Source organism: Plectropomus leopardus, chromosome 20 (assembly GCF_026936395.1).
Source record: "Plectropomus leopardus strain MGB_pleo_1.0 chromosome 20, ASM2693639v1, whole genome shotgun sequence".
In the NCBI taxonomy this organism is placed as follows: Eukaryota; Metazoa; Chordata; class Actinopteri; order Perciformes; family Serranidae; genus Plectropomus; species Plectropomus leopardus.
The window spans coordinates 22,763,737-22,785,830 of NC_142195.1; the positions used below are offsets into that span (position 1 = coordinate 22,763,737).

The following is a 22,094-nucleotide window of genomic DNA, read 5'->3' on the forward strand; positions in this document are numbered from 1 at the left end:
AGTTTCTGTGGACATTTTGTATCTCTGTAGTTGTTTTGAGTCTTTTTGTAATCTTTTTGTGTCGCTTTGTAGTTGCTTTACAGCACTTTGTAGTCATTTTGTGTGTCTACGTTGGTTTTTTTGCGGCTTCTTGGAGTTGTCAGCGTCTTTGTGTCTCTTTGCAGCTGTTTTGGATCTCTCAGTACTTATTTTGTCTCTTTGTAGTCATTTTATGTTTCTTTGTTGTTATATTGAGTCTCTTTTTGTATGAAGGCAAGGGGGGGCCCTGACACTTCGGGCCCTTTTAGTAATCCATCCATGTACACTCTACTGTTTCATGGTTTGCAGGTAGCACAAAACCAGCTAGTGTGAGTCTGTGAACTGTAAGCCAGCATGTAAATATGGGCGCTGCTACAGAAACATTCAAAATATTGTATTCTTTCAACTCATGATCTAAAGCGTAGGAAGCTATAGTGCCCCTCCCTTCCTCTGATGGAAGTCTTCTATTTCCTCCTTCTGTTTGCATTGTCTATCTGCAATGACTTGCAGCATACAGATTGAGAATGACAAGTGATTGCGCCCCGTCTTGAAGCCAAGATGGGGACCATTACCCAGTTGTCCTTGGGTGGGAAGAATCCATCTCACATAAGAGGCGTGACATGGCCAAGTGAAGGTGATGATGTTATGAATGAGGCTGGCTGGCAGCACAAGGTAAAGCTGGCTCCTCTGTCACTCAGGGCAAGAGTTGACAGGGTCTTTTGCACAGAGGGGAAGATAGGCCTTGGGAATGCCAGCAAGGTTAAGCTGAGTGATATCTGGAACGGATAGGAAAGTGACCATACTCAGAAAGGACGTGATAGATGAAGAATTGGTATGGGGTGAGTCCTGTATGAAGAAACCATGTGGAATTCTCGCAATGCACGTATGCATGTTTAGCAACTTGCTGACAGGTCAATGCTTGTTTCACATTTCACACCCTGGCCATCAACTATCACAGATAATTGGCATGTGGGACTGACGGTAGGCAGGGAGATATCCTTCAGCAGAAAATCCTTTTTCGCTTTGATGCCTCACAGGGAAGTAGATTTTAGTCACAGCAAAGCAGCGTTTGATCTGCTATGTCCATTCGTTTCATTGCTTCTTCTGCCAGGGGAGCTTAGATCAGCTAAACTGGTGATGATGCCTCAGCAGGCCAGCGTTCTTCACCAGCTTGTCCTGGAGAAAACTGCCCAATGATGGCTGCCATCTGGACAAGAACAGGGTAATTCTCTTCAGCAGCCAGTTCCAGACACAAAACTGTATATTTAGGTCATATGGCAGGAAGAATTAGATGTCAAGAGGGTGCACCGTGAAACGCTCAGAGGACAGGCTTCTTCCCATCAGATGTCCTGCACTTGGGGTCCTTTGAGGTTGGGCTGCAATGACTGAATGGCTATCACGTGTTGGGTGTGGTGCACGGAGGCTCGTCTGATGCAAAATGGGCAGACGGTGGCTGATTCTCTTTTCAGAAAGCCTGTGGCTGATGTAATTGAAGTGGGCAGAGTGAGGACGGGATGATCCCCCCTCGCAGAGACAACTCCCCAGCTCTTCTTCCCTCCGCTGGCCTGCCAGGCAATAGAGCTGTCGAGTAGTGAGTCTACTAATGGAACACCCAGCTGGCTAGAGACTTCATCACGCTGCAGTGAATTATTCAGCTTCCAGAGGGTTCTCCCCAAATTATTTAAAAGCCCGCTTTGGCGTTAGGAGGAACACGGCAGGGCCCCAAAAGAAGTACTCAGAGTTTGTCTTTCAGAGTTTTTACCAGTCTTCTTTAAAGGGATATCTCGTCTGTTTTCAACCAGCCTTATAACAAAACAACTTTGGTAGTATGTGTCAATGAACTGTGGTAAACTTACCTCAATCAAACCAGTGCCTAGATATTCCTTCTTCCCCACAGCAAACATGGTTGGTAGCACTGGATATCTTAGGACTCCTAGTTTAATGTGATACCAATACCATCGCTCTCATTTTAAAACTCAGCCCAGTACAGCCTCTTGAAGATGCGAAAGTCGGACGGTAATTCGAGGTCCAGCCGGCCGCCAATTTTTCACACAAACCACTCCACATTACATCAGTCACATAGCATTCTGGTAGTTGTAGATTTTCTACCTCTTGAACGAAAGCACCCTTTTTCTCTGGTCGTGTGGCAGCAATTTCAATAGCATTTGCATCTTTCTACAGCATAGACGACCTAGTTTTATTTGAGGGCCTTATGTATTTATATCGGTGAAATACTTCTTTAAGGCCTGCAGGATGAAGTGCAAGTGTGCCCTCAGCGAAAAAATGATCTGAAGATTCAAGCCTGTTTAATGAAGCTGCTTAGAATTCAGATTGCTGAGTAAACCACCGCTATGCATATTACAAAAGTGTTGACTTATTCTCATGAGATCATGCAGTTGGCACTGCAGAGTTTAAGCACTTATCATATCAACAAGCACAGTTGTCTTTTTAGCAGAAAACAAGCATGGCAGTTGAACCCTAATAACAGATTCTGTCTTAAATTTCACGTCACTGGATCTGAATGATGTAAGACACTTTGGGTAAGGACAGAAACCAATCTGCATGCAGAGCGGCACATAGTTTTCTAAAGCATGGTATGAAGCACAGTTCCATCCTGTTGCAGGAGACAGATTCATCAGTCCTTCTGGGTAGGTGTCCTGGCGAGGATGACTGATAGGAATTCCATGTCCATATACATCACACTCGATCCTCGTCCACTCAGCAAAGAGCGGATAAATCACTCCGTCTGGGCCGTCCCTCAGCAGGCCCCAGAAAGCCTTTAATAACAGGCTCAAGCTGCCTGCAGTGCCGGCCCCTGATTGTTTTGAGTGAAAACAGATGTGGTTGCTTGCTTCACAGCGCAGCCTGCCTGACGGAGGTTCTGAACAGACCTCTGTCACAAGTTCCTCGCCGCCATGTTGTCTTACTAAAACATCCGGCACCAATAGGAGGCCACCTGAATTCACCTCCCCGCTCCCTATGGCCTCCGTTATTCCAGCAACCTCCCTGTTGCTGCGCCCCATTGCAAGAACGAAAAAAAAAGTATTTCAAACAAGGTGGAAACAGGCTTCCCTCTCCACCCTCGTAAAGCCCACTTAAGAGTCTGGGTGAACACATTTATGCCCCGAGGCCCTGATGAAATAAAACACCAGCGCCATGCCCTTTATGTGAGCCAAAAACACTGGCCATGTTTATTACATCTGACCATCTGGGTTTTACACGTGCATGTCTGCTGGACACAGCTCCACACAGCCGCGCACTCACACACAGGTCAGAGGTCCTGCCGACAGACGATAGCTTATTAGCTGCATTGAATGCCAGCGACACATCATTTTTTGTGCCAGAGTGCTTTTATGCCCGGAGCAGTCATTCAGGTACTTTCCCTCTCCTTGCATTTAAAGCCATCTCTCTTCCTTTCCGTCTTTTTACCGATGACAAAATGATCTCTCAAGGGGAGACAAATGCCTCTGCAGCGGGGGAATAAACCAACAGCATCTCCCGCGGGGTCCGCGGTGACTGATATTCTTCACTGATTTGTTTAAACAGTCTCAAATGTCCCCCCCAGCAGTCCCCATCCCACTCCAATCTCCCACCTCCCTCATCCAACACTTGCACATGTGGTGTGTGTCTTGCCAGAGCCCTGAGCGCTGGTCGAGTTCCCCTTCAGGCCAGGAGTCCTAATTAAAGCAGGATGGACCTGTACACTATCCCTTTTAAGATGATAGAGGCCCAGCTTGCCCTAATAGCCCCTCCCCCCTGGCACAAATAAACCACCAAGCCAGCCCGTATTTCTCCCTTTATTCTCTTCTTGTCTAATTTGTTTCTCACACTACGTCTTTCTTTCTGTCTTTCAACTGCTGGAATCCACAACCAGTCCGCCCCACCCAACTCAGTGTGTTCTGTTCAATCAGGAAGGAAATATTTACCCAGTTCTGGTGTGAAGGGGTTGTGACCTCAGGGTCAAAGCGGAGGTCAGGATGTGGGCGGCATAGGTATGGAAATGTTTAAACATGTCACTCATGGGATGGCATAATGTAAGCAACAGGTTAGAGTGTGGGTTAATATCATTCCTTGTGGTATGCTGAGTCACTGTATTGTGCATGTATTGGTTTTAACGCTTTGAAATCTGTAACAACATCAGTTCTCTTGTGTTGCATTCTTTTACATGAATTTAAACCTTTAAAACCTGGTGCAAATTGGTTTGGCAATTAGCAACTTCACAAGAGACTTCCCACAAATTGCAAGATGTTAGTAAAAGATGACCAGAAAATAATCTGGAAATTAGTTATTATTATTATTATTATTATTATTATTATTATTATTGTTATATACACTTTTATTTCTTTGTTTTTTTACACGTTTTTTAAATTTCAGGGAATTTTCTTGCAACTTTCAAGGTTGCATGGTAATTTTTGTGGTAATTCACCTCATTGGGTGAAGGAACAACTTCTAAAAAGACTCCAAAAACTCCCAAGCCATCATGATGATATGTTGAAAAGAATATTAATAGGATAAGCCACAAATTCTCTTAAATCATTCATACATGCCACTTAAGGACAAACCTGTTTGTACGAGTGGTTCCTCCATGAGACCCATTTTGCCTTATAACAGCGGCCATAAAAGAAAGTAATTATAGTGACAGTTCAGACACTCAGGGTTAGAAACACAATTCTATATGGGAGTATGACAGTTATGCTACCACAAGGATTTTCAAAACTAATTGCAATGCTAATTATTTTCCTCTTTTCATATGTGTCCTTACAGAATCGTCCAATGACACAAAAGGAGACAGTTTTAGACACCACAGTGAAAGATCTGGTTCCATTTCTAGCTGTTTTTTTCTGCTATAATGTGCATTTTTATGGGCCTCCTTGGTTTGCCAATGCATTGTAGCCAACGTGAAATGAGCCAAAGGTTCGAGCTGGACAAAGTCTGAATTCTGTGTGGCTTCTCGCATGCCACACATTTGCAACAGTAGAAAGTGAGGACTGCATGCAGTGTAAACTGCGATGAAACTGTCAAACAAACTTTTGCATGTTGGCATTAAATTCCTCTTTTTTTTGGAACACATTTTGCAAAAAATCATACTTATGTTTTACAAAATGATGCAAATCACTGGTTGCCTAGGATGTGAAGTGACCAATTAGAGCAGTTTTTTTTTTTTAAATAAACACATACTGTATTTTGCAGTTACAAAAGAGGCATGTTAACAATACAAGTCCATTATGAAGATAATTGGAAAAGACCATGACCAAAAGGTTAGCTTGACCCAACCACCAACCTATTTTTCCTGCTTAATAAGTTATGGAAATAGATTTCGCCCTCAAAAAAAAGCTTGGTTCTGAATATGAACTGTACAACAATGAACATGAGGTCCAAAAAGACATTATGAACCCAGTGAATTGGCCTATTACAGTCCAGCAACTGAATTGCCAACCCTGAGATGTCTAAATATCAAATAGGTTCATATATGTCCATGGCCTCATGTCACACTGTGGAATGATGTTATAGATCTTTCCTTGGCTGCAAATTCATCTGACGAATGTCCTGCCCAGAGCCTACACAACAATACTGACAGTTTGCAGTTTTGTCAGTATAAGCTGTGACTTTTGATGTGAAACAGGTTATTGGAAATGTATTAATATGTTTGTCAGGTAAAGTAGCAGACTGTTGTGAGAAGATGTCAAAATGTCAAAATGTCATTGTGGTCAATCATGCATCATGGACATTTTAGTACGTTAAATGTAGTTGGTCATTTACAGCGTTTAGGAGCAACTAGTTACATGTAACTGTGTTGCATAATTAAATTACAAAATAAATCTAATTTAGTCCATTGCAGGAAAAATAAAAAAGATTAAGTTACAGATGGTAATAACAATGAATGTGGTTACATCCGAATCTATTCTTTTCTGCAAAAACCTTATGTGAAGAATATAAGATTTATTCTGTTGCTTTACATCTTTTCACCCCACAGGGAAGCCTTCTTCTGGCATCACCCTGACAACACCAGCAAAGACGCTGGGACAAATTTAAGTGCAACACCCTCAAAGGTAGGAGATGTCTCTACATTCAAACATGTTCAAACATGTTCCATTCCATTGACAGTATGCACTCAAATTTTGGGCATTGTTTTTTAATTGGTCTCTTGCTACAATTTGTACCGTATCTCATGAGCTGGAAATTAAACAATATTTTAATAATAAATAACAGAGACTTTATCATTTTAGCTTGATTGCCAATTTAAAACATTTGTTAGAAAAGTAATTAAATGCAATATGTCTCATTACTTTGATGTAATTACAAGCTAAAAGTAATTATTACATTTTTAACAGAATAACTAGTAATTAAGGGTTAGGGTTAGGGTTAATTAAGATAACTTTCCCAACATTTTTATTACTAGGTTTGCTTCTACAAAGTTTTTATGGCTTCTGGGAGCAGGTACATCATTTGTTCCAGTGCATGGGTGACACACTAAGTCTTCCAACCTATACAACCACATAAGTTTATTTATTCCTTCTATCTAATACGACCCAAAGCAGCTTTTCTTATATTGTGTCGCTACCAGTGTCATACCTAAATGACAGAATAGGTTGTATACGACCATAAACGGTTGCACTTTAAAGCATGTGGTTAATGTTGTAAAACAGTCATCTTGGATGAGAATGTCACCGCCACCACTATTCTTTACCATTATTAATTTGCTAAGATGGTTAGGGTTACAGGCTTACAGGGTTACTTTGCTGAAAATTGGCAAAGTATGCATTTAACAGCATCATGTATGGGTGGAAATCTGTATCACTTGCCATATAAGGTGTGTGACTTTAATGAATGTCCATTGGTTTTCATATTATTTTTCTTCTCCCACTTTTAAATATGACCAAAGAAGAAGCAAAATTAAATTAGAGTACATCACAAAATAGCATATTTTTTTTTTAAGTTGGAAGGACCATTGGAATTCACAATAATGCTTTAAGATCTGTACTCTGATGAAGGTCATTTAGATGCAGTTAGTTCTTAATTTTTAAATGTGATGCTCATTGGCTTTTCCACTATGATAAAAAAATATACTACAGCCATACAGTATCTGTAATCTCTAATTGTCACACCTGCGTCATACTTTTCATGAGACCAAATTCTTATTATTGCTGTTTAAGATACAATATTGGTGCTCAGTCAGAAAACTAAATATGAAATATAGTTAACCATAAAGAATTTATGCTCGGTCAGGCTAATTTTGCAGTTACTACCTGTGTGTGCAACCCTGATAATATTCATATCCATGCTCTTGAATGAGTCCCTGCAAATCATAGCCATGAAACAAAGTGGTGTTGAAGCCCTAGAAATAGTAAAAACAACCAGAAAACAAACCCATAGCAGCAATGGCATTGTCCTGGAAGGTACCAGCCGCATGAGAAAGTCCTGTTTGAGAGTTCAGCCATGCACTGCTCTCTTTCGATTGCCTTACAACAAAAGAAAGCCAGGATTTCCTAATGCCCAGAATGGGGAGCTCTCAACAGATTGATCTCCAACTGGGGACTGTCCATTCTTTGCAAGTGAGCCGGCCATAAAGTAGGAAAAAAAAGAGTTTGGTGGGAGAACAGTCTGAGTTAGACCTCATCTGATCTCCAGGGTAAGTTGCACCTGACAGGGGTAAGACATAAATCTGTGGATCTGTCTGTCTGCCAGAGGTAGCTCAAGATGGACCCATTCTGTCTGGATATCAGCATGGGTGAGTCAAACACATGTTTTTATTGTGAAATCAGGAAAGTAATATAAAATATTACACTAGGTGGCCTTTGTCTTGAGGAATTTACTTGTGAAATGGGTAAAATGGGAGACTCTTATTTTCGTGACTTAGAAATAGATGGCAGCTTTGTAATAGTGGGTGTACAGTATGGAGCACAATTGAAATGATCTTGGTCATTATTTTAATGTATATGTATCTATAGGCTAATTTTACTTCAGTTCAATAAGGCAATTCACTTTTGACATTGACCCATACACAGTTTTTGTGAGCTAGTTTGAAGGATGTCCAGACATCCCCTTTTTGTGGGAACAGTCCCTGGTTTTTGGTGACCTATCCCCAGCTGGAGTTGTCCCCGGAAACATCCTTGGTTTTAACTCTGCATTTAAATCATATGCAACAACCCATAACAATTCATATGCTCTGAATTTATAGTACAGTATCTGTACTATAAATTCAGAGCATATGAATATTGGAACAGCATTGTCACAAAAGTTTTTCCTCCAATTAAATCTGCTAGTTCTGTCAGCACTGTTGTTGTTTAGAGTTGTTTATGAAGTAAGCACCATTGAGGTCAGGTCAATAAGAACAGTGCCCAGACAACTCATATGTTGTGAATTTTGCATAATGCCCCTTTAAATGTGTCCATTGTTGTAAAGATTTGCCGCTACTACAGTATAGCCAGACTACATTTATGTTTGTTTTGGATAGCTGAGGTCCGCTACCATACGAAGGCCCTGTAAGCAAACTCTTGAATTTCAGACATCAAAAAACAAAAAGAAGATTAAAGTTAATTCAGTTTTGTACACAAGTCTCAGACAGAGACTTGGCAGGATGGAAAACCCTCGTACCACAGAGAAGCACTGGTGTGTTTGTTTGTCAAACGGGACTGAAGATTATTGATTTTGCAAGTGTGTCTGTGTGTGTTGTCCAACTGTATGTGTGTGTTTGAAGGGGGAGCTGGCACATACCCCAGGAATGCAAGCAGTTTCTGTTGCAACAGCTATGGCGCTTTAGAGGGCAGGCTTAGACTACATCCACCAACTTTTATGATTTCGCTTTAGATTGCCTCATTAAGTCCCTGCAGACACTTTGTACTGTAGATCAGAGGACTTTTTCACTTTTGTGCAACAACTTTCATTACTGTTGGAGATAGATCTATGGAGCTCAAGAAAAAGCCTCTATTACCTTTTTGCCATTAATTTCCATCTGCATTTTTCACTGTTCATCCGTCTTCTCTTGTGCAGCTTTAGACAAATATTGACATCGCCCTCTGAAAATCATGCTATCTTATCAGAGAGTCTTATCCATTGATCACCCAAAGTTCTGCTACACTCACATGGGTTTGCCCAACTTCCAACTCTTTGTGAAAAGAATCAATAAAGTGGAGACAGTGCTCAACTCTGCTCCAACGGTCCCTGCAGAGAGGGAGATACCCATACCTTAAAATAAAAAGTAGGGTTTTAATACTGATTTAGAGAGCTGGTCCCAGGCAAGAATGGTTTCATCAACTCATAAATCATTCAGAATAAACTTGGCTTGGCTTAGTTTGGTAAGTAAGAGACATACAGTATGTAATTCACAATAAGCAGCAGAAATCATCAAAATAATGACTATTGAGCTCGAAAGGATCGCCCTGTTTACTGCTTTCAAAATTTTGCATGGACGCATCAGTGTAGAATTGATAGGCTAAAGCACTAAAGTGTAGTGTGTGTGGTATTATTGTATAGAGTCTGTGCCAGTGTTTCCTAAGTTTTGGAAAGCCTTAAGCATTCAAACTCCAAGATATAAATCATCGTCTGTGCAAGAATGGCTGCAAGAAGTTGTAACATTTGCAAAATACCCCTGCTTGCAACTTCAGCTGATGAGAGAAAATAAATGTTCCATTTATGTGGCGTCAGAGCTGAAAGGCATTTTTGAATTCTAAAACTGCACATTACACTGTTACAAAACACTCTGAATCTATTTTAAATCCACTGTAGCAAATACTAATGTCAACCACAGGGAAATATTAATTAAAAATGTTCATTCTTTGCTTTCTTTCTCTGTGGCTTTTTCTGATTAAGACTTTAGAGAGAAAGAGGAGTGTGTTACGCTAACACACTCTGTCAGGAGGCTGTAAGGTATTGATCGCAGGAGTGTGTGACGATGATGGGCTTTGACAGCGTGCTGCACAGACCTGAGCTGAGTCAGACAGGAGCCTGCTCCGTCTTCCGTCTGTAAGGGCCCAGGGTCACGTTGGGGAAGGCCTGCATCCCTCCATGCGCATGGATGCCCGCAGACACGAGCCGCAAGGCTGCAAAGGAGATGGAAGCTGAAGAGAAATATGGCTCCAATCTTTAACATTTAGATAAAAGCATCAGCTAAATGTCGACCTCGCAGAGCGACTTACAGGGAGAATTATTTACCCTTAGGTAATCTTACACTCTTAGATGTCAGTTTTTGATGTATGAAGACATTCAGTTTTAGAAAATTAGAATGAAGTGTTGTTGCTTTCCTTTGGATTTTTTTTGTTTGTGTTTTTTTTTTTAATTTTATTTTCCCTAAATCTCCCAGTGGGCTTTTTCAACCGTAAAGAAAACTGGATCTGTAGGTTTCAGTATGCCAAAAGTTTTAAAATTTCCCACAGCCTGGCTTGCTTGTGTCCGAACAACCCAATGTTTTCCCATCCACAATTATATAAAGTATGGACATTTCAGACCATGAAACATTTCCTGCTTTTTTTTTCTCTCTTCTGTTGCAGCTCCACTGCAAAAATCTTATTCTAATTATTTCACATTGTCGCAATTTGTCCACTTATCTGTGGAGAAAAAAGGAGAACGCACTACAGAATAACTGCATGCACCCAGACTTTGCCTCTGTAAACAGTTTTAATGGATTTTCAGAAACTTTGGGAGCCCTTGGTTTCTGGGAAATTATGAGAAACCTGCTGTTGCGCAGACATTAATGGCTTCTGACTGTAGCAAATGGATTTGGGTTTAGGCTTTTTTGCGGGCATTAATGGTAGCAGGAATAATCATTTGTTAGGGCACAGTGTCCCTACAATGAAGACTATGGGCAGGGAAAGAGACTGTTTTTTGAGTGTTTATGTTGGCACTAAAAGATGGTTTCCCACCGAGTTTTGGGGTATTATGGTCAAAATAATACCACTATTTTGAGGTCAAGGTTGGTGGGTGGAGTAATAATACATACAATTATCTATTGTATAGTATGTGTATAGTAGCAGAGAGACATTCATTGATTTTGGTTTAAATTGTTGGTTTAATGAGTTCATCTTTGCAGTTTTTGAATGAACTTTTATCCCAAATTTTCTGTTTTTGATCCTTTTTAAATATATTAGTTCTGTATTAATTCTAGCTGCTGTATAAAGTCCCCACGATAGACCACATTGCTTTTCACAGTAATAGAAATTTGCTCATGCTTGTTCTTTATTTTTGCTCTCCATATTGGATATAGCAAAATGGGTTTAAAGTGCTTTCTGAGTATACCATTCATACCTACATGTACTTCGCCTTGAGAACATATTTTCAAATCATGTATAATGTATAATTTCGCAAGCAGGAGGCCGATATTGTGGGCATGAGCTCTGATTTCTGGACACATTGTGTGTTCTGCTTTAGATTTGTGTTTCTACTGAGTGATTTATGTAGAAATAAATGAAAAGCAAACCTCCTGGCATAGGCAGCTCAGCGCAGGCCCAGAGTGAGTAATCTCAGAATGTGTACTATCCAAGGCTCAAACTAATGAGCTGGACTGAATGAAAGCTTTCATCAAATCCACTTTAAACACTGTAAGCAGTGTTTCAGTCTGTAGGAGTCACTCAGCATGACTGACTCTGTAATGACCTCCAAATGTGTTTTGTGTGATTGCTGCCTCGCAGCCTTCGTCTCAGTCCATCCCTCCCTCCTTTCTCTCACACCGACCCGATCTCACAGGAAATTTGTACTTATTTGTTTGAAGATAAACGTTGCTGGGTGATCTGACTGACAGGTTCAAAAGAGAAGTCAGCCCAACCAGGGTGTTTCTTTTTAACATATACAGTAGGATGCGAAAATGTGTCCAGTAATATACTCAATACAAAACTATGTAACCTGACTCTACCCCCAATTAATTATAACGAACAAAAACATAATTTTTAATTAACTAGCTGGTGTTTAGGGGGGTATAATGTACCCCATGATAACCATTCTAGTTTATCATATTAGAAAGCTAAGATTTACTAATTAGCACTTAACACAAACTACAGCTGAGGCTGATGGGAATATTAGTCTTGCACATATTTGGTCATTAAGCTCTATAGATAGATTTTGCATATGTATGCAGTATGATGGCCCAAGATTTTGGTAGTGGAAGCTTTCTGGGTTCTGGTTGTTTATGTTTGTTTGTTTTTTTGTCAGTTTATAGTCTGTTTGTAGTCTGTTTTTAGTCCGAGTAGTAGTTGCCATCAGTCTGACTGCTGATGAACCCTGAGATTGTTTGTTCATGAACCAAAATATTGGACAGATAAAAAATGCTAAATAGAAGATCACCAAAAGAATTACAATTCATTCTCTGGTGGACTTGAATGTTTAGCAAATTTAATGGCAATCCATCCAGTGGTGGATAAAAATTTCACTTAAAATTAGAAACTTATTCTTATTGAAAAATTCAGCATCAAAATCATCAGGATACATAATCTGGTAACCATACATGTCTGAACAAACATTTATGCCAATACTTACTTGGCATATTTCAGTGGAATCATACAATTTGGAATTATTGAAGGTGCTAGATTATCACTACAGTCCTTTAAGGTTCATCTTGTGGGGATCATGAATATCTGCTCAAAATATCATGATGATCCATCCAGTTATTGTTGAAGTATTTCAGCAGGTAAGAATATACCTTGAAAGTCTCTTTTAGTCCTATAAGAACTGCAAGGCTCTATTCTTATTTAGATCACATTTTACATATATGGAAATAATATAATATGTAGCATGTAGATCAGCCTCCACTAGAGTTGCTTGGTTTTATTGAAGAATGCATGCAGTTACAACTGCTTGATGTTTAAAAAGTGATGGATTAGTTTAATGTGAAGATGTGAAGTAATATTTCAAGGAAGGAACTTTAAACAATGTATTAGCCAGAGTCAAATGGTTGGAGTTTATCAAGGTTGGTGACATCTTTGTGTGCCAGTTCTGTTGCATGGAAATCCACTTTTGGTCTCATTAATTCCAATTTAGACCTAATGTTGCAACTAACAGTTATTTTATTTATTTATTTTTTTAGTTTGTTAATTAAAGGTTTAGTCTATAAAGTGCCAGAAAATATAAAGAATATATATATATATATATATATATATATATATATATATTCAAAGCTGTAGCCATTTGCAGTTTGAGCTTTTCAACCAAATTGATTAATTCAAAGTACAAGCAAAAGCAACTTGGAAAGCCGTTTTGTTTTTTTACAAACTGAATTGAATTTTAGTCTTAGAATCAACAAAATGCCACTTTTAATAAAGATGCTCACTCAAGTAGAGTGTTCATCTTTGACAAGGTGTTATTGATCCAGCAGAAGCCATCAAGGCTGAAGCAAAACATACTGTATCTAGCTCGGCTGAAACTACAACCTCAAGGCTACAGCACTGCTGCCCATGCTGTAAGTAATTATTGCAGCCGTGGGAAGTCGAGCAGAGAAAATAAAGAATATCATTCCAAACTGACAGCAATCAATAGCAATAATGGAGGTAAAGAGAAGTGAAGGACAGGCAGTTAATCCTGTCAATGAATTCAATGAGGGGTATCTTTATTAGCTGATTTATGGCTTCTGTCTTTTTGTCTTTTGGTATTTTTATTGGAATAGTGATAAATAATGCATTTTAGAAAATTGGACTGTGTCCTTGGCCTCTTGAAGGCCACTTTTAGCCAGCTGGCAACCATTGCCACTGCTTACACAAAGGCTTAAATAAATTCTATAACTATAGACAAAGATAAGGTCATTAACACAGACTTTGTCCTCTCAGTCACTGACCCAGTATTTGACATATTGTTTGTCTAAATAGATTTGCTGTAGAACCAATGGTTCTTTCCCCCAGCAGCATACACATTTAGCTCTCTGTGGAAATACAATGTAATACACCCAACCAGGGATGATACATATATTTTAATGACAAAACCCAAAGGGTGAGAAATTGGTTTTTCCTCATTTATCTCCCTGCCTCATCGGCAATATGCGGTAAGGGTGGAGAGCTTCAAACCTTGACGAGAGAGATAGAGGCATGAGGGTTGTTTGAAGGGGGAAACTTTGCATTGAACAAGTCCCACAGAGATTCACTATATTCCCAAAGAACCATAGAGCAATTAGTCACTGCTCGTTAATGACTACAAGTCCCACATGGCATGCCCCAGCTGCCGCTACTCCACTGATCCGATCTTTATTTGATTTAATATCCTGACATTACAGGGATGTTGAAAATTCACCAAGCATAGCAAGGTGGAGACTTTTCTATGGGAATAATGTGTGGCAGCATGGGAATGGAAGACGAGAGGGAAGAAGGAGAAATGGAGGAGAATTCTCATATTTGAAATTCAAAGAACAGAATTGGAGCCTACTATCATTCCTAAATTCATTGAAGTTTTTAATCGTCCAACTAACTTTAAATAACAACCATTTGGAGTTAAATGTTACTTCAGATTTTTTAAAATTCTGTCTATGAAGTGATCCCCCCACACACAAATATACACACACACACACACACACACACACACTGTTATGTTTAATTGTAGAACATTGATGAGTGTTTATGTAGTAGTATTTTAAATTGGAATGGTTTTGCAAAAAAACAGATGTGTTTAGGAAGTACTGCGCATACAACTGGATAAATGAAACTTGGATTAATTGTACTTATTGTACTTACTAACTGTAAGTTACAGGAGTGTTGCTGTTGCTGGGGACAGCCCCCCTTGTCTTCATTTCATCAACTTTTTTTGTTGTTGCTTGTTTGTTTTTAAATTTTGGATATATAAAATAAAGTTTTCTTCCCAAATTCAATATAAAATGGGATGAGTAATTGATATACAAATGGAAATTTTGGGAGTCATATATTTCTTTAACTACACTAAGACAATTCCAAGACAAATTGTCATTGTTATGAGCAAATGTGTGTTCTGCTGTTTTAGATATTTAACTGTCTTACTGAGTAAACTCAAAAGGCCATTTAGCACCAAAATTAAGCACTCGATTTGACTGAATTAAAATGTTGAAGCCTAATATTAGCTAAGGACTGAAGATTTTGTCCAATGTATTTTACAGTGGGCCTACACAAAGGAGGGATCTTTTCAACACCAGAATTCAGAGGGAAAATGGCCGACCACAACTCTTTCAAACAGCCAAGTATTTTAGGAATTTACAATTAATGTCAATGAGTGCCAAAGTAACTGTCTTTATGTAGCAAGGTGGAGGAGACCCAGAGTTTGAGTTCAGTCACAGATATGCAGTTAAGCCTAGCCTTTTAATAAACTGTGACCACAATCTTCCCTCAACCTTAACCAAGTGTTTTAGTTGCCTAACCCTCACCATACCTTCACCATAGTTAAATTGTCAAAACCATAACCTTCCTATAACCTTAACCACACAGAAAAAAAAGGAAAGGGATTAAGTAAATAATCATAACAAGAAACAGCTGTCAGACTTTTGTCAGCTTTGTATCCATTGTTAAAAAGTTCTTATTGCCTTTATTTGGTTGACTTTGGTGTAAAAACAACAGTAGTAGTTTTGCTCATGCCCAGTTTGGCAGCACTTTTGTACCAGATGTTTAATTCACAACCTTTTTACAACTAATTTCGCACTTCACCCAACTTCCTGTTAATGAGATCTCAACCACAAATGACACAGAAACACAGATTTAACCTGGCCATAAGCTATTTGTGACAACACTTACATAATTGTCTCTGTTTTTTTCTGCAGTAAAGTTCCCCCGTAAATCCTGCATGGCTTCATTCCTGTTTGATCTACTGTTTGAGAACACAGCACGTAGGACCATGTCTGTTAAATAAAACAGTCCAAGCCGTCTTTTAAGAAATGGGTCACCTTGAAAGTCTCTAGTTTTGTTACTTTCCCTTTTCTGCTCAGTCTCATGGGTCCTTGCAGCCTTTTCCTTTTTCTGATCCTCCGTGAATGGAACAGGCAGTAGGACACATGAGCAGCTCTCCAGAGATCTACCCCCGGTGCTCTCAGGTGATCCGCCTCGCGTGGATCCGTTTACCAGCCGAGCAGCTGCCGCGGGAGGTTTGAGCACTCTTAAAAGTCCACGTCAGGCTACGGTTACAGTGTGCAAAGTCTGAGGCAATGGTGGAGAGAAAAAGACAGCTTAGGGCCAGGGGGTGCTGCGGACCTCCTGCCGTGAGTTCAAAGAGAGGTCCCCAACAGCTGTGGCTCTCAAGGGAGGTTCAGAGGGCTGTTTGAGCAGTGAGGAGCGGTGGGGGTTAGGGTCACATGGCAACTCAATCTGACCTCAAAACCCAAGTTGCTGTGTTTGTCTTGATTTCCACATTTTTGAGTGGAATATAAACTCCTTAGATTTCATTACAGGAGGAATACAGTTGGGCAGTTTTCCATGTTTTCCTTTATTTACAACTTCTTGACGCCTTCATGAAATTTGAAGTCTGAGCGGTTCTGGATTTGACATGAGTGCAAGGATTTGCTCTGGTATTTATCAAAATGATGATGCTAGGTTAGTGAGTTAATGCTGGAACTGATATACAGCATTCCCTTTACATGAGTGCAGGCCCTGAGATGCAACCTGGCAGGTTTCAAGGTTAGTTTAGCAGAGACAGAAGCGGACTGTAGATGTATATGGAGCAGTAGTTCTGCAGAAAATGTTAATCAGAAACTGGGAACACAGCGCAGTTACAACAGCCCAGTCTTAAGGGAAAGTTTTGCAAGTTATAACCTAATTTTCACTCAGTTCTGAGTATTAGTAATTGTGGCATTACTGAAACACAACACTTGCTCGTGTTCTCCATATTGCTTTATGGAGCTGTATAGAGATTAGTTTAGCTTTGCCATCCGCTGGATTGGATGGATGGAAGTTCAAATTTTCTTTTAATTTGTCCTCCAGGATATACCACGGTAAATGATAATTCATATTATTAATAGATGTGACTGCTTAATTTATGAATGAATGAACATTTTTATTGTCTTTTACATGTACAATGAAATTGGATGCAATCCGGTAAAGTGCAAAGCATATTCAATAAATAAATATAAAAAAAATACATATATAAATATAAATAAAATGACAATTTAGCTGGTAAGATTACCTAATATTGAGATGTTTTTCTTTGAACTCTCAAGTTACATAAAACAAGCTATTCTTCATGTGTTGGCAGACATGATAAAAAGCTTACATCCAGGTAAACACACCTGTCCTGTCCAGCCATTGTGGGACAGACTGTCTAAACAAATGACTGCTCATTTCTCTCATTTTTTATAGTGTTAACCCTTTAAAACCTGCGCCAATGCAAAGACGTCAATGAGCAACTTAAGAAGAAATTAACCCAAATTTGCAAGAAAAATGTAAAAAAAAGTGTTCAAAAAAGTCCCTTTTTTAATACAAATATTTCAGAATTCTGTCTCGCTTTCATTCTTTTAATCTTATTTTCAAGTCTTTTTCTTGTCATCTCTTCTTCTTGCAGTTTTAGGGACATTTCTTTCCAAAATTTCAAAAGCGCCTCCTTGGGATCATACATACTTTTGCATGTTGGACATAGTCCAGAGTTTGTATGACCAATATATCTCTTTTCCCACCTACCTAACCTGTACAGACTTTCTTGCTCTTTAGTTGCTCAAAGTATGAAAAAATAACGCCACCCGTTGCATCTCGTACCAAGGGTCTTCAGGTGTGTATCTGACATTTGACATATCTTCTTGGTTTGACACATACTCTCAGAAAAAATGACTACAGCAAGCAAAATGTGTATCACTGTCCATAGGCACTTGAGAATTGTTTTGAGATAGACTTAAAAAAAACTTTGAACCTTTCCTTTATTTTTTTACCTTGTAACAAGCAAAAATCCATCTTAACAGAGGCATTCAAATAAAAAAAATGTATGAACATACACTCAAAATACATTTTGGGTCACTCTTTAACTATAAACTGTTTCTCAATTTAAATTCCACATAAATTGCTTTATGTCCATATATTTATATTGTATTATAAATTTTAATACACTGCATAATATCAATATAATTTAATTTAAGTTGTTTACTGAAAATATTAGCTGCATTTCAGACACTGAAATAGTTCCAAAATCCATATAACTCTTACAGCATTCAAAAAAAAACTCTTAAGTACAAGGAGCCCCATTCATTATTGTATTTCCTGAGCTTTGATCAGTGAATGTTCCAATAGTAGATCCTGAGATAAAGTAAAAATGTACTACATGTGTCTTTGACTTTTCAATCACCCTGCCTATTCTTGTCTCCTCTAGTTAGAATGTTCCAGTAACGTGACACTGTATAAATATTTGTCCGACATAACTGCAGGCCCATTCAGCTGATCCTGTGGCTTCAGCTCCGGCACAATGGCCCCTTATCCTGACCAAGAAACCCTATACTCGACTCTGTGGTCATTATTGATGGCCTAGTAAGTGTTACAGTTACAAACCAATTACTCTGCCATTAATGTTAGATGAGCTGCTCTACAAGTACAGCTTGATGCTTATCGTCTTTCCGCTGTTATGTGCCTTTTACTTTCACGAAATTGCACACCTTCTCCTGTCTTGGTTTCAGTCTCTTAATAAGTGTGAGGTGAGAATGACAGCTGGCAGTCTTAGCCCTACATCAGGGGAAATTTCTCTCAGTTCAAGAGGTAAAGAAGTCAAGAGGTGAGCAACATGTCCCCTCGGTGACTCTGGGAAATCTGGTGACCCAGTAAAGTGATATCACACCACCGAAGAGGAGAAACGGGGAGGGGAAAAAAAAGAACAGCACAGAGGTGTAGGGATCGAATGAGTCGTGCTGCCACCTCCACATGTGGTTTTTACCAGCACACAGAAATGGTGTGTCTTCAGGTCAATGAAAGGTAGAGCATTTGAGTGACACTCACACGCTCACAGTTTCCAGACAGGATTGCGGGGAGGATGGAGAGGAGAGACAGTTCACAGATCAAATCAACACCTTTCACATCTCCATCAACGGCATCTGCTGAGACATCTATGAACACGTCCTCTCTGTCACAGTTATCTTTCTCGGGAAACTGAAACTGAGTATCCAGTTTTAACAAGTCCTTATTTGTTGGTATTTTAAACAGACTTCAATGTTTGGCCATTTATGAACCTAAAAAAACACATTTTAAACCAGCAAAATAATTTCATCTTTGCCAAGAACAATTTTTATTCTAAGAATAAGCTGTGTCATTACGAGCTGTGTCATTGTAAAATCAAAGGTAGCAAACAGGACAAATGCACGTGGATGTGATTAAAAGCATAATGGGAATTAAGTATTCTTTGCATCATAAATATTGACGCTACCCACCCATTGAGCACACCATCACATGGACAGTTTTGTACCATTCAGATAATGTTACTTTGACAATATTTATATCAGAGGTGGGACCAAGTTATTGTTTTGCAAGTCACAAGAAAATCTCAAGTCTTTTCACTGAAGTCCCAAGTCAAGTTATAAGTCCTAAACTTTGGATTCAACGTCCCAAAGTCAAAGTGTCTCAAGTCACATTTGCTCTTTGTTGAACAATGGCAATTTAATTTAGTTCCAATAAGTTTTGGGGATTTTTTAAAATTAAGATTTGTACCATTTAAGATTTGCACGTACTTGTTAAGTTGGAAGTTGTTGCATATCCATTTGTATTTGTTGACCTGCACTTTTCCACTTTTGCATACTGCAAAGGCTTTTGCTCACCTCTGTATGGTTTTTGCACGTGAACAAAATTATATGTGGCATAATCATTATTATTATTTTTTAAAATCATTATTAATTATCAACATGCTTTTCCAAATTTGCATTTATTTGTAAAACCAAGTTAGTTCAAAATGTATTTAACTCTTAGCTAAGCATTAGCTCACTTGCTAAATAAATATTAGCCTCGTTTTTCCATTTGTATGATTTAAATGTTAAACAAAGTTTTTCATTGCATCTACACCTGTAGTTTTTTTTTATTTGCACATTTTTCTTTATTTTTTTCTTGTTAACCAGTTTTTCCATGCAAACAAAATTCTCTTTGTCTTTTTTTTCTAAATGGCACTCATGAACGTGACTTTAGTTCTTCATGGTTCTCTCCTGCAATTTTATTGGATGAGGTCAGATTTGTTCAATATGCACTTGTTAGGAAAGTAATACTTGATTCCCAGAGGGAAATTAATTGATTGATAGGACACTTTTTAAAATATTTTTTTTTTAAATCTTTCTTAATCAATTTCTCATGTCAAGTCGAGTCCAAACCTCTGACAAATAAAACAAGTTTTTTATTTTACTGATCAAAGAAAGATTCAAGTGTTAGTAGCACATGTACATATCCTACCAAAATATTCTGAAACCACTGGCTTGAGCCAATACAGTAGCTTAACAGATTTGAAAAATCACAGCAATGACTGCAGCACAACTCTGCATTCCCAACACTGGAAAGACAGTGTCTCTTTCTCTCTCATGCAAATATACACACACACACACCTAGCTATGTCACCATAGGTGGTGTTACTGATTCCATACATCAGCAGCTTTGCAGTGGAGCATGTCCTCAAGAATATGATAAAGAGGAAGCAGGCATTTCCTCCTCAAGAGGGATGTTTTCCGTTGCACGTCCTGTCTGATTAGTGAGAACAGTGCTTCTTCCCCTGAACTGCACACCGCGAGACGATCCATTACCACGCATTTGCAGAAAAAAAGGGTTCATGTTATACAGCATGTTGTGAAAACGCTCTCTGTTGCATTGAGAAGGAAAGTGTGTCTATAATTCATTACCCTGCCCCAGGTTGCACTCTATCATGAAACCGTCATAAGGCTTTGAATTGACTCTTATGTTTCGAGACAGTAAATGTATCATATGCTTCTTTTTAAAATGGCTACTTTTGGATTACAGAATTGCATAAACACTGAGCAATATGAATCAGTGATGTGCCCTAAACCAGAAACAATTTCTGCTGCCCATCAGCATTGTCAAAAATTGTTGCACCATGAGTCATGGCCTTGACTGCAAAGGAACTTTGAGAAGGAGCTGCTCAGTAATGGGAAATCAGGAGATCGACTCGTCTCCTCTGGAGTCCGTCTGGGAGCTGTTGAGAAGGAGATGCATTATCTGAGTGTCCAGCGAAAGTGGGGGGAGAGTGTCTTGCTGAAGTTTATGGAGATTTATGGCTCCTTCTTCAGGCCTTAATTGCCTCCTCCTCTGTGGGTAGTCCTGGGAGGCCCGCGGTGAGCAGTGACCAGCACCAGGGCTCCTGCAGGTGGGCCCACCAAAATGCTGTTTACTGAGACTTGTTATGGAGACAAATGGTGTCACAGAGCGCTCCAAAAAAGCAGACGACAAACAAAGAAGAGGAAGAGGAAAAAAGCGGAGAGACGGACAGCTGGTCACTGAAAGGGTTCACGACTTCAACTTGGCCTTCAGAGACACAAAAAAGAATTATGGGAGCCTTGGCTTTACTGGCGACAATTAAATATCCATCATTGAGGAGTGCTGTGATAAAATAGTGACAGAAAGAAACATTTGAACCTAATTGGCAGACATCAATTTTGTGATGACAAGTCCAAAACCAGAAATTAGTCTTTGTCTTTGAAAAGTAAATATTTTCTTTTTTCAACAAAAGTAAGAGCAAGATTAAAATGTCTTTCTGAAGAGGGACCAGAAGGCTGAATAAAAGTATTGTTTTAACAATAATGCTAAAAACGTGGTGTACCTAGTAAAGATGCATATCCAGGTATATTCGTTTTCAAGAACCATCCTTAAAGCTTTGTAAGTGTTCAAGCTCCAGTTCTCCACTTAAATCGCATGAATATTGTTGGTCAGTCGGTTGGTTGGTTGGTTTTTGTTTTGGTTTTATGTATTTTTTTTTATTTTTTATTTGGTACTTGTCAGTCTTGACTTGGGACTTGACTTGAGACTCAAGTGCAAGGACTTGAGGTGTACTTGTGACTTGCAAAGCAGTGATTTGGTCCCACCTCTGATTTATAAATAACATCATGTGGGTGGTCCTAATGTGGTGGTTTATTAAAGGGCTGATAAGCCCTTAAAATCTAAGACTTAAGGCTGGTTTTAATGCAACAAGTATACACAGCTGCATTACTGATACGGTAAAAAAAAATATAAAAAGTGAAGAAAAAAACCTTTTTGCAG

General features: G+C 39.0%; 1 protein-coding gene across 3 annotated transcripts in view; it reads left to right on the plus strand.

Moving 5' to 3' along the window:
- rxraa (retinoid X receptor, alpha a) overlaps positions 1-22,094 on the plus strand; it is a 245,212-nt gene that overhangs the window by 55,758 nt on the left and 167,360 nt on the right. For all 3 annotated transcript variants that reach the window (XM_088071385.1, XM_088071386.1, XM_088071387.1), the window contains one exon: positions 5,993-6,068. The gene's annotated coding sequence lies outside the window, so the exon portion shown is untranslated. The remainder of the gene's footprint in view (positions 1-5,992; positions 6,069-22,094) is intronic.